The 13,359-nt window shown below is 42.9% G+C and overlaps 1 pseudogene; it reads left to right on the top strand.

Moving 5' to 3' along the window:
* The first annotated feature begins 8,544 nt into the window (after window positions 1–8,544).
* Window positions 8,545–9,138, top strand: LOC142831891 (large ribosomal subunit protein uL6 pseudogene; annotated as a pseudogene).
* The last annotated feature ends 4,221 nt before the right edge of the window (window positions 9,139–13,359 follow it).

Here is a 13,359-nt window from a genome sequence, read left to right as displayed (position 1 = left end):
GGTCCAAGAGTAGTCCCTGCTAATTACATAAGATTCTTTTATTGAACCAGCATCTGCATGTTTCTCTCCAGGTAAAATAAATACCTCAATAAAATAGGTAAAAGGAGAAATCCCCTAAAGCCCTGGAGGAGGCAGGAAAACAAGCCCCTGGGTGGTGTTTGCTGTGGAGGTGAGTCACAGTTAGCTACTGGGCATTCATCCATTTGCTTAGAACATTTTGTAATGTGTATGTGTATCAGTGTGTGTGTGTGTATCAGTGTGTATGTATGAATCAGTGAGTGTGTGTATCAGTGCATGTGTGTATCAGTGTGTGTGTGTGTATCAGTGCATGGGTGTATCAGTGTGTGTGTGTGTATCAGTGTGTGTGTGTGTGTGTGTATCAGTGTGTGTGTATATCAGTGCGTGTGTGCCATGGCGTGAATGTGACAGTCAGAGGACAACTTACAAGAGTTCACTCTTTCTACCGTGTGTGTCTGGGGAGAGGCAGAGCCTTCACTGGCTGGGCCATTTCCCAGGCCTCTGTCTGCATTTTGGTGACTCTGGGCCTCCTTCCGTTTGGGACTGTTTGTTTAAAGCTGCTATGAATTTGTTTTTTTGTTCTTCCTTCCTTTTCTCTTTTAGGACAGGGTTTCTCTGGCTGTCCTGGATGGAACTCCCTATGTAATTAGGCTGGCCTTGAACTCACTGAGATCCACCTGCCTCTACCTACTGAGTGCTGGGATTAAAACTGTGTGTTTCACGCCCAACAAATTTCTTAATTTCTTGTGCATATTTTTATGGGGACCTATGACTTTTAAAACACAAATCCTCACGTAGCCCAGACTGGCCTTGAACTCTCAAATAACCTAAGGATAACTGCACCCCCACCCCTCACCCCTGCCTGCTGAGTACTGCTGGGTTTTGTGTGTTTCAGGGAGTTGAAGCCAGGGCTTCCTGCACCCAAGCAAGAAGCTCTCAGCTGAACAATTACCAGGACGTAGGCTGTTTGTTTTGAGTAATACCTAGGAATAAAATATCTAGGTCATGCTATTTGTTTAGAGTAATACCTAGGAATAGAATATTTAGGTCATAAGGAAGCTGTATGAATGAGAAACCACTAAGACAGTTTCTCAAGGGGTGAGCAGTACATAATCTCAACAACGATGGATGGAAGGACCAGCCATAGCCGGTCTCTGCTTTTAGCTGTTTTAGCAGGCTAAAAATAGAAAGTGCTGAAGCTCATGCTGAGAGCCCCTTACATGCTAGGTGCACTACATGCACAGTGCAAAGCTTCCGCTTTTGATGAAGTCTGTTTTATACGAAGGGTTGGTACTTTGGGCTACTAAGAAGGCTGTGCCCAGGTGTGGGAGACAGGAAGCCTCCTATATTCTGTTTCTGAAAGCTTTAGTTTATAATGGGAGACCTAAAATCATTTCTGGGTTTTTGTTTTGTTTTTGATATGTGGCATGAAGTCCACTATACATGTTTGTTGTTGCTGTTGTTTTCCACCCTTATACTGCTGTTTTTCAGGGAGATTTTTCTTATTAGGTATGGTATCTCTTTTCTATAATCCTAGCACTCTGGAAGCTGAGGCAGGAGAGGTCAGCCCGGGCTACATAGTGAGTCCAAAACCAGTCTAAGATACTAGTATTTGTTTTCCCTTTCCTCATTGCTATGTAGCAGACTTTTTCTTTTGGGCCATAAACCAGATCCCAGATCATGACACAGAGACTTATTATTAGTTATGAATGCTCGGCCTTAATTTATGCTCATCACATTAGCTCTTAAAACTTAAATTATCCTGTTTTGCCAGGCAGTGGTGGCACACACCTTTAATCCTAACCCGTGGGAGGCAGAGGCAGGCGGATCTCTGTGAGTTCAAGGCCAGCCTGGTCTACAGAGTGAGTTACAGAGCTATACACAGAGAAACCCTATCTCAAGAAGCAAAAGCAAAAAAATTATCCTGTTTCTCTTCATCTACATTTGCCTCAGGGTTTTTTACATTGTCTTTATGTATGTCCGACTTTTCCTCCTTCTTCCATGTCTGACTGCCTGGCCCTGGGCATCTCCCTCTCTTTCTCCCTCATTCTCTTCTCTCTTCTCCTCCTCTTTCTCTTTTCTTTTTTAAAAATTTATTATTTATTTATTATGTATACAGTGTTAGTTTCCATGTCTGCCTACATGCCAGAAGAGGGCTCCAGATCTCATTATAGATGGCTGTGAGCCACTTTGTGGTTGCTGGGAATTGAACTCAGGACCTCTGGAAGAGCAGTCAGTGCTGTTAACCTCTGAGCCATCTCTCCAGCCCTCTTTCTCTTTATTCTTTTGTCTGCCCACCAGCCTTACCTATCCCTTTCTTGCCTAGTATTTGGCATTCAACTGTTTGTTAGACTGATCAGGTGCCTTAGACAGGCAAAGTGAGACAAATGCAACACATCTTTATGAATGAAACACACATCCTTACATTGTTAAACAACTGCAGCATAAACAAATGTAACACACCTTTATACAGTTAAAATAAATATTCTGCAGCGTAGACTATAGCACATCTTTACACAGTTAAATATTCCACAGCATTGCTGCCCTGTTGGGTACTGATTGTTGGGGTATTCCCCCACTTTACGGTCCATTTCCTAGTGTGTTTGTCTACCCTGATGTCCTCATTCTGCCCAGCATCCGTGAAACCATCCTGATGTGAAAGATATACCTTTGTTCTTCAAGAATGTTTTGAAGCTGGGAGTTATAACACGTACCTATAAACCCTGCCTTTGAGAGGTTGAGACAAGATCATCCTCAGCTACTTAGCAAGGTCTTAAGGTCCTCCTGGGCTCCTGGAGACTACGTCTCAAACAAACAAACAAACGAACGAACAAACAAACAAACCCAAGATAATTTTAACTCATCTAGATACTGTGTGTGTATGGTTGAGGAGGGTGCTGGGACCAAGCTAGACTAGGTGAGCTACCCACCAACCCTCTTTGTCTTTTCATACGAAGTTTAGAACCAGCTGGTTTATTTCCCAGGCTCCAGAACTACCAGAAACACCTTTCCACTGGATGTAAGCTACCCAGTTTATTTATGTATTTATTTACTTTTGAGACAGGGTCTCATTATGTAGACCGTGGCTGGCCTAGAACTCACCCATGCAATACTTTCTGATGGGAAGTTCCCAGTACCTCAGCAGAAACACATTTTTTTTCCTTTTGTTTTTCGAGATAGGTTTCTCTGTGTAGCCCTGACTGTCCCGGAACTCACTATGTAAACCAGACTGGCCCCAAACTCAAAGATCCACCTGCCTTCACCTCTGAAATTCTGGGATTGAAAGCATATGCCACCACGCCTGGCTCACATTTTTTCCTACTCAAGAAATTTGCTGCTCTTGCAGAAGACCCACGTACAATTCCTAGCATCCACATGACAGTTCACAAGCTTCAGAAACCCGAGCTCCAGGGGATCTGATGCCCTCTTCGCACCTCTGAGGGCACAAGGCAAGCTTGTGGTACACATACATTTGTTAAGACAAACACCCATACACATATAATAAAAATAAACCTAATAAAAATGTCATGTATAAGAACTGGGCAGTGGTGGCACACACCTGTAATCCCAGCACTCAGGGAGGCGGAGGCAGGCAAGTCTCTTAAGTTCAAGGCTACCCTGGTCTATAGAGTGCATTCCAGAACAGCCAAGACTACACGGAAAAACCAGTCTCAAAAAAAAAAAAACCAATACCAAAAAAATGTTATGTAAGTAAAATTAAAAGTTCACAGTAATCAAAAGATTATGTGGATATTTTCATTTCTCCAGTTTATACTACAACAGATACATTATTTGAAAACTTTGGACTTTATTATAAATAATTAATTGAACTGAATTTTTTATTTGTATTTGTAGTTGTAATGGTCTGTCCTGTCCCTTTAAGAGACAAGCCCTGCACCCCCCCCCCATCCACTGAGGCAAACAGATCTTCCTTCCACTTCCAGCCTGAGCTCCTTCCTTTCTGGTTCTCTCCTGAAGAGGCAGCTTCTGCCTCTCTTCCTTCTCCCCCCTTCCCCCCCCTTCTCTCTCTCTCTGTTTCTCTCTGCTCTTCCCCCTTCTCCTCTTCCCCCCTTCCCTTTCCCCTCCATAACCCACTAAACAAACACCCATTTTCTCTGCATGGCACATCTAATAGGTCTCTCACTCACCACGTGACTTCCTGCCTGGTACCAGTTGCCTTCACGGCCTGTGGTGGTCTTGTGGCCCGCTGCTCGCTGCCACCACTTGGGGACCTGCGGCATTTTATTTTTACCATAACAGTAGTATTATTGGGGGGGGTACTCTGGCACCACAGTGTGCGTGATGAAGTCAGACAGCAGTTTTGGGGAGTCAGCACTCTCAGGACCAAAAGGAAACTCCAGTTTCCCAAACTCCAAAGGCAGTTCAAATGTCCAGAAATGAGCTTGACCTCCACAACAAGAGGGTTTCTGCCGGTTACATAAAAGCCAGCATCCCTCAGAAACCTGTGAAATTAGTTCCCATTTGCCAAAAGGAGCCATTTCCCTTATTTCTGGCCAAAGGAGCCATAAGCTCTAGAATTAACATATGCCTGTGGAGCCTATCAGTGTGTCAAAGTCCATGCTGGCCTTCAGGCTCCTTCAGTATCCGAGCACCTAGTCCACATTTCAAAGTCCATGCTAGCCTGCTAGCCTTCTGATCCCCTCCCTGCCCGAAGCTCCCTCCAGCTCAAGGGCTTCCCTCCCCCTAGCTACTCATTCTTCTAATAACCTTGTATTCTCTATGTTCTCTCTCTCTCCTGCTTTAATCACTGTTCTTTCTACTCTCTATAAGCTACTGTTATCCCCCCTTCATAGACAGCCCTGGCCACGCCCAGTCTACTAGCCACGTTCAATCTACTTCTTTCTCTTTGCTCTGTACTCTTCCAGCTGCCTCTGCCTGCGCTCTCTCTCTCTCTCTCTCTCTCTCTCTCTCTCTCTCTCTCTCTCTCTCTCTCTCTCTCTCTCATCTACGATAAAAAACCTTCCCCTTGACCATACCTTGGAGTTGTCATGTCATCAGATCATACAAGTACTTGGCTTCCATTGTGGGGTCCAGGAATAGAACTCAGGCATCAGACTTGCACTGAAAACACTTCTACACTGAGCTTGTCAGCCCCCGATTTTTCATTATTTGGCAACTAAATGGACTAAAATTGAACCTTCTCCATACAGTATTTAAGAGCCTTCATCTTTAAGCAATATGCAGGTTTAGCATGTCAAGCTGCTCTCAATACAGATTTTCTAATAGGATCTGTTCTCAACTTACATTTCAACCCAAGGGCAGAAGTCTTTTATTTTAAGTTGCCTCAGCTTCAACTTGAAAAGAAGATAGGCGATAGATACAATGGTTTGCTATTTAATAAAAAAAAAGATGTTACTTTAAGAGTTTGTTGACTACTAGTCAACTGTATTTTCTATCAATGTAAAAATTGCAGAGACTTATATTCTGGATTCTTTAAAAATTTTATTAATTCATTTTTTTGCATGAGGGCATTCGCAGGCCACAGCATGCGTGTGGGGTATAGGACAATTTGTGGGAGTTATTTCCTTCTATCACGTGGATCCCAGGGATGGAATTCAGGGGAGCAAGCATCCTGGTGCCCTCTGCTGTGGGCTCTTCTGGGTCCTGCCATGAGCAATGTTGAGCACTGGCAACTGGGAAGAAGGAAAGCTGACTAAGACGTGGCACAAGGGACCCTTGTGGGGTGATGGGTCTCAATATTGAAAAAGGCACTGTAGACACAGACACAAAAACTCACCCAGAATATGCTCTTGCTCTGGGGATGTGGCTAGTGGCTAGCCTAGCTAGAGGTAGCCCTGGGTCCTATCCCAGCCCTACCAAAATAGGCAGACAAAAGCTACAGCTTCAGTTCTGTGCTTTTCTTTACCTCTTGCTTTGTTTTGCTTTGAAGACGGGGTCTCATGTGATCTACGATGGCTTTGACTCCGTATGTAGCCATAAATTCCCAACGCCTCCAAGTGTTGTGATTACAGGTGTGAGTCACCACACTAGCGAGTTTGCATGCCTAAAGTGCAATGAAGCTTTAAAAAGAGAAAACGAGGCATTCAACTCCTGCCTATTTTAAATTTTAGAAGGATTTATTTATTTTTACGTTTATGTGTTAGTATTTTGTGTGTATGTATGCAATCGCAATTGTTTATGCAGAGCCCATGGGGACCAACCAGAAGGGGTGCCGGATATTTTGGAACTTGAATTGCAGGCCTTTGTGAGTAACTATGTGGGTGCTGGAGTCAAACCCAGGTTCTCTGCAAGAGCAGCAAGTTCTTTTAACTGCTGAACCATCTCTCCAGCTCTAAGGTATACACTTGCCCCCACCCTCCATCAACACAAAAAGGCAAAACTCATGTATATTGTTGAGGACCGGCCTCAACAAAAATACTTCTTCCCAGGGTAGGGACGTGGGAATTGAAGAAATATAAGTAAAGGATACAAAGACGCATAGAATAACAAGACAGAATCCATAAGACAGTACCAGGAGGGTATTCCAGGGATTACTGATATCCTGAAAATCACCTGTGTTTATTTTTCCACAGTTTTTATACCCAATGTAAACTGGGGAAGAAGGTAATAAAAGACTTTATTACCATGATACAAAGGATAACTCACGCAGTCAATGGCCTTATCACTCTGAGACATCAAATCCTTAGCATTTTGTCATCCTAGTTGCTAAAGTGCTCTAAGTCTTACACACTGATGCTCGCCCTTCCGTAAAGACAATAGAAGGGGCAGACGTAATTTACATATCCTGAACACCCGTCACCTGTCAGGATGGCATTGAGCTATCTTAATTTCAGAAGAGCCAGGCAACCACCTCCTGAATTAGGAGGTACAGTTATGCCTGTCAGTCTCCAGACTCTGACCGACAGACAAGGTGGAAATGGGCCTGCGGTTTTCAGCCTCCATAGTATATGAGCAGAGACAGCAAGAAACTGTTAATACCATGGGAAAATAAGACCACTACCACAAATTTTGAGCCAAATTTGAACAAGCTCTAGTTAAATCCTGGCCAGGCTGATGGACTCTGAGTTCCCAGAAAATGGCCATGAACTACATTGGTCAGGTGCTTATAGAGGCAGAGCCACAAGGTCACATCCTTCTCACCTTCGTCCAATCAGGAACAGCCATACATCCTGACATACTTTCTGTCCATATACCTCCTGCCTACGTGCGACCAAGCACATCTTGTGCAGTTGAGTCAACCAAATTTGTTTAGGGAAGTAAAAATATATGGCTTGTTATCTTGTATGAGCAACCGCCTCCAGCATCTCCGGAAGTGTCTGTCCTCAGGCAAGGGGCTTACAGGTTAGGGGCATTCTTGTTTTGTGGATCTCTTAGGCACAGTCATTTAAACTTAAAGCATAACTTTGGCTCTCATATTCCTCCCTTGAGTTGTATCCTGAGTCAAATCCTTGACTCTGGTGGGTACTTGTTTATATTGGGATCTAATAGCCATCAGTTAAACGGTACCCAGACAGGAATTGTCATCTAGTTAAGGCATCAGTGACTCAAGAGCCAATAGTAATTAGCAGAAGAAAGAAGATCGAAGAGCGCTGAGATGGCTGACATTAAAGTTACTATGTAGGAGGAGCCTGGGAACGAGAGTGGGACCAGTCATTTATTTCATCTCAGGTCCCCTATTTTGCAAATCTGGTCTTTTCACTCTTGGTGGCAGTGGTGTTGTGTTGTGCTGTGTTTGTTTGTTTGTTTGTTTTTAGTACAGTCAGATTATCTCAAATGGTTTGTACAGAAACAACAATTTTCCCTTCAAGTCTCCTTGTTCATGCAGGCTGAGAGACCTATCATATTGTAGAACTGCTTCAGCTAATGAGTCTACCTGTTAATAGATCTGGGACTATCTGGTTTTAACAGGTTCCTTTCCTGGTATACCAGTAGGCACTCTAGGCAGCCACTGTGTCCTCTGTGACAGGGAGTTTTCTTTCTTTCTTTCTTTTTTTTTTTTTTTTTTTTTTTTTTTGGCTTTTTGAGACAGGGTTTCTCTGTAGCTTTGGTGCCGGTCCTGGAACTAGCTCTTGTAGACCAGGCTGGCCTTGAACTCCCAGAGATCCGCCTGCCTCTGCCTCCCCGAGTGCTGGGATTAAAGGCGTGCACCACCACCGCCCGGCGGGAGTTTTCTTTTGATCTGCAATCCCAGCTTGCTGAAGTGTTCTCTTCTCTAACTAATCCCTGCTAAAACTAGGACATCACTGTCAGGGCCCAGGAAAGCTAATATGCTAATCAAAGGCTGGGAGGGGATTCAGGCAATGGGGCACTCATCAGAAGCACCTGGCTCACAGATGAAGAGTCGGGGAGCTGTCACGTTGGCTGAACTGGTTCACGTCAGCTTTCAGCACGTCCAGGGCTCACAGTCATCCGGAGCAGTGTGTAGTCAGCCGCAGATGCTTGGATGGTGTCTGTCAGTCAAGTGGAAATCTGCTGAGGCGCATATAGACTAGGGATAGAAGATAAAGTTTAGAAACTTAGCTCTTTGCCCTATCTACTGCGAGAATGAAGAACATTCTCAGCAATCAGACGGTCAACATTCCAGAAAATGTGGACATCACTCTGAAGGGGCTCACAGTCATTGTGAAGGGCCCCAGAGGAACCCTCCGGAGGGACTTCAATCACATCAACGTAGAGCTGAGCCTTCTTGGGAAGAAGAAGAAGAGGCTCCGGGTTGACAAATGGTGGGGCAATAGGAAGGAACTGGCCACCATCAGAACCATCTGCAGCCACGTTCAAAACATGATCAAGGGTGTTACGCTGGGCTTCTGCTACAAGATGAGGTCCGTGTATGCTCACTTCCCCATCAACGTCGTTATTCAAGAGAATGGGTCTTTGGTTGAAATCCGAAATTTCTTGGGTGAAAAATACATCCGCAGGGTTCAGATGAGGACAGGCGTTGCTTGTTCTGTCTCTCAAGCCCAGAAGGATGAATTAGTCCTTGAAGGAAATGATATTGAACTTGTTTCAAACTCGGCGGCTCGGATACAGCAGGCCACACAGTTAAGAACAAGGATGTCAGGAAGTTTCTGGATGGTGACTTTGTGTCTGAAGAGGGAACAGTGCAGCAGGCGGATGGGTAGACCTGAGTTACCAGTTCCAGAAACAAGAGCCTGAATTTTAATATGATTTGGGGTATCTTTTGGGACAAAAAGACTTGTATTGAAAAAAAAAAGTTTAGAAACTTAAAGGAAAATCTTATATTTGGAAACTTGAGGCCCAATATCCTGGTAGCTGAGGAGAGGAAGAGTCCCAAGACCAGGGAAGAGAGAGATAGAGAGAGAGAAGAGAGAGAGAGAGAGAGAGAGAGAGAGAGAGAGAGAGAGAGAGAGAGATATCAGGGTAGGCAGTTGAGGATACTTAGGCTGTCTTATGACTCCCTCATTTCCCTGAAGCTTACATGAATTTTTTTCATCTACAAAAAGAGATAAAAGTTTTAGATATATTAGCATTACCATTGTTTGTAATAGGTACTGAAATCCATACCGTAGAGAAAATCACTAATGTATGTCTATAAAACATCAAGAGTATACACACACTTTGAGTCATAACAAAAGCTATGGCTTCAGGTTAAAAAACATGTGTATTTTTTCCTCTAGTGAGAGAATCAGATATATAGATGGACGGATGTTCTTAGCCTAATGAGAAGCATCTTTAAGTCTATACTTTGAAGACAACTAAAGGAAATGTAAAATCTTGAGCCTGTGACTGAATAGTCAGTAGTCAGTGCTCTGCCAGCTTACCAGAACTCCACTGATCAGCGGTGAAACTCTGAACTTTTGAAATCTTAGTATAACGATAGCTGCTGAGAACCTTTATTATTTATTATGAAACATAATTCATATTCAAGGTGCCAACCCACTGGAATTAACTTCTGATGAAGGGAACGTGTTTTGCAAAGTCCATGAGATCTACAGATTCTGGAACATCTGTTGCTTCTGCCTGCAAGCGTACACATGTGCTAACTGCATCCTTCACAGCCTGTTTATAATGTGTGTATGCATCTCGTGAATACCTTCCCGATCTACTGGGCATGTTTATCTGCGGATTGTCAAGAAAATGACTCTTCTTAGCTGATTGTATAACTGGTATTAATGTTAGCCTATACAGAGTTTTGATGAACAAATATAAAAAGATGCTGCCCAAGTCAAGTGTTAAAAGTTTCCATTAAGAGCTGTCTTAAAGCATACTTGAGAAAACAGCTGTATTTTTCCCAGCTGCCGAGATAGCCATGTACTATCAACTGATATAAAACTTTAAAGTACTTCTATCCAGGACCTAGATTTTCCATATCCTGGATGGAGGTGGGGGTTCCTTGGACTTCCCACAGGACAGGGAACCCTGATTGCCTTTCGGGCTGGGGGGGGGAGACTTAATTGCGAGAGGGGGAGGGAAATGGGAGGCGGTGGCGGGGAAGAGACAGAAATCTTTAATAAATAAATAAATTTAATAAAAAAAAAAAAAAACTTTAAAGTAGCTCTTAGATCAAACCAAGTATTTGCCAAATGGACTTTAAGATAAACTATTACCAGAGAAATACAATTATTTTTTAATTGTATTAATCTGATTTACAAGGACATGTGGCCAGCTGTGTAATTTGTTGAGCCAAGGTAAGTAGTGCATAGTAACCTAGTTGCGGTCCCGGGGACAGTAATTAACGCTTTACATGAATTCCTAACCTCAATTTTACGGCCTTTGTTCAAACACCACGGGATAAGATTCCCTGACTGGCCAGGGCTAGCTACAAAACATAAACTAACTCCATAGACCCAAGAAAGAGGTCTGTGGTCAAGGGTTACACACAGGACAGAAACACATATTTGAGATTTAAAATTCTCTTAATGTCACTGTGTCTTGGAGAGGACTAGGCAGCTCATCTGCCACGCCCCACCCCCTACCCTGCAACTCCCGCCTCCACCCCCTGCCCTGAAACTCCTGCAAAATCTCTAGGACACTTCTCTCTTCATAAACAAGTCTCCAGTCCAAGAAAGTCCCGCTGTTAGGATCACTAACCACAAAGTGTTTAAGATGTTTTATACACTCAGAAGTATAGGATATAACACACAGTTTCCATATTTCTCTTATTAGTTTAGCTCTACAAGGCTATCTCTAGAGATAGGGTAACAAAAAGACTTCTATCTTTGCCGCTGCGGTTTGCAGCCCACTAGGCAGGGAGGCAAGGTTCTCTTTTCTTTCTCTTTGGATTTATTGCACTGTGAGTTGTTGGGATGACTCTGTTTCTTATCATTTACTTGAGGAATGGTATGTGGTGTGATGTCTAAAAGATTTTCTGGGTCTTTATAAGCCGTGTAGAACAAAGAGAGCTAGCAGAAATTAAGCAGAAAACTAAAAGAAACCAGCAGAAGCTGGCAGAAAATCAGCAGAGATCAGCAGAATGAGAGAAATTGGCAGAATTCAATATGGCAGAAACTGGCAGATTCCATCATGAGAAAGTAAAGAGTGCTCCCATTCAACAAAAGCGTATGTTTGGCCCATTCTTTCCTATAAAGTTCCTCGATAAAGAAGTCCTAAGTTCACTACTCTGTGGAGTTGTTTTTCCCTGAACCCCGCAAGCAGCCCAAAATCACTGGGCTACTGCAAACAGAAAAGAAGGGGAAAAGAAATCTGAGACATTTCCCACTTTTCACAGCCCTTAGGTTACTTTCCTATACCTTACGACTTGTACTTATGTATCTTAAGTCATTTTCTTAGACCCTCAGGACACACGCTTTCATATCCTCAGATCTTTATAGATCTTGGAACACTTTCTTAGACCCTTAGAACTTGCACAGACTTTAAATCATTTTCTTTCCATTTAATCATTTACCGTAAGACTAAAGTGTTTGATTACTGAGAGCAGTCATTGCAAATCAAGTCCCCTTACATAAAGGAATGGTAAAAAGTTCTATCTGAAACCTGCTTATCCCTTTAATATGAAGCCTGTTAGCAAGAGAAACCTGCCTGCCTTTCTTAGCAGGAGACTTAGTAGCTCTAGAAAAAGCAAGTCCTGATTTTTACATATGAAATGAACTAACAAGGTGGCTGCAGCCTTGAAGGGGGAGCTGGTTGCCTGCTGCTGTTACATGGCAAAGCTACAGTTAGCCTAGCCTTCAATGCGCTCAGAGATCTGAGAAGGATACATTTTTACCAGGAAGTATAACCCAAATGGCCTCTGTATCAGTTAAAATGGCAGAGACTTATCCACTACTTAGATGGTTACCCTAGGCTCCCACGGTCTCGATGACTTCATTGGTGGCAGAGGTCCCAGGGCAGCATCAGTGTTCAGCGGATCTGAGAGGCTTGCCTGTACTGGAGGAACTTGGGGGGCCAATCTTACCTTGTGTAGGCAATCAACTCTCTAGTGTCCTGCTTGTTCACACGTTGGGCAGGGTCCTGGGATGGGCGAGGCGCTGGAGTTATGCCCAGTGGTTAACATTACCGCAATCCAGGTGGGAGTCATTGGTACCTTATCTATCCTCTTTGGAGACCTTTGGGTCCGCACTAGGAGGGGCCTTTCTGTCTTACCACAAAAAGCTTCTTCCATTAAACATTTTAAATTCCATATTCAGCAGATCTCTGAAGAGTTTGAGGACCATAATCTATTAAGTAAATCTGAGCTAATCAAGCTTTGCTTGTTTTTAGTACTTGTTTTAGGCTTAACCTTGAAAATACATACAGGAACAGAGAAATCCTGTCTCGAAAAAAACCAGAAAGAAAGAAAGAAAGAAAGAAAGAAAGAAAGAAAGAAAGAAAGAAAGAAAGAAAGAATACATACAGGAGACTAAATAAAGTTTTTTTCATGCAATTAATTACAGTAGTGCTTAGCATGAATACAGGTATAGTTCTGGACATATTAAAGAATTTGAATGACTAGGTGGTGGTGGCGTACACCTTTAATCCCAGCACTTGGGAGGCAGAGGCAGGTGGATCTCTGTGAGTTCGAGGCCAGCCTGGTCTACAAGAGCTAATTTCAGGACAGGCTCCAAAGCTACAGAGAAACCCTGTCTTGAAACAAAAAAGAAAATAAGAAAAAAGAAAAAAGAATTTGATCATTTGTAAGGTGACTGATCATTAACTTGCATGTCTTAATCATCTAACAATTTACAGTAAGTTAATAGCTTTTATAAGATTAGAATCTTATAGCTTTATCCCCATTAGGTTTAGCCTTAAATAAAATAATAATTTCTGAATTGAAGCTCTTTTAGTATCAAAATAAAACTTTTGGTCATGAATATAATACTAGGGAGACTGACAACTTTACTGTCCCAGTCCTTTCATAGTGCACCCATAAACTTACAAATCTTGACATACAGAAAGTTC

The sequence above is a fragment of the Microtus pennsylvanicus genome, chromosome 11 (genome assembly GCF_037038515.1).
Source record: "Microtus pennsylvanicus isolate mMicPen1 chromosome 11, mMicPen1.hap1, whole genome shotgun sequence".
NCBI classification, from domain to species: Eukaryota; Metazoa; Chordata; class Mammalia; order Rodentia; family Cricetidae; genus Microtus; species Microtus pennsylvanicus.
This window is presented reverse-complemented; position numbering and strand designations above follow the sequence as displayed.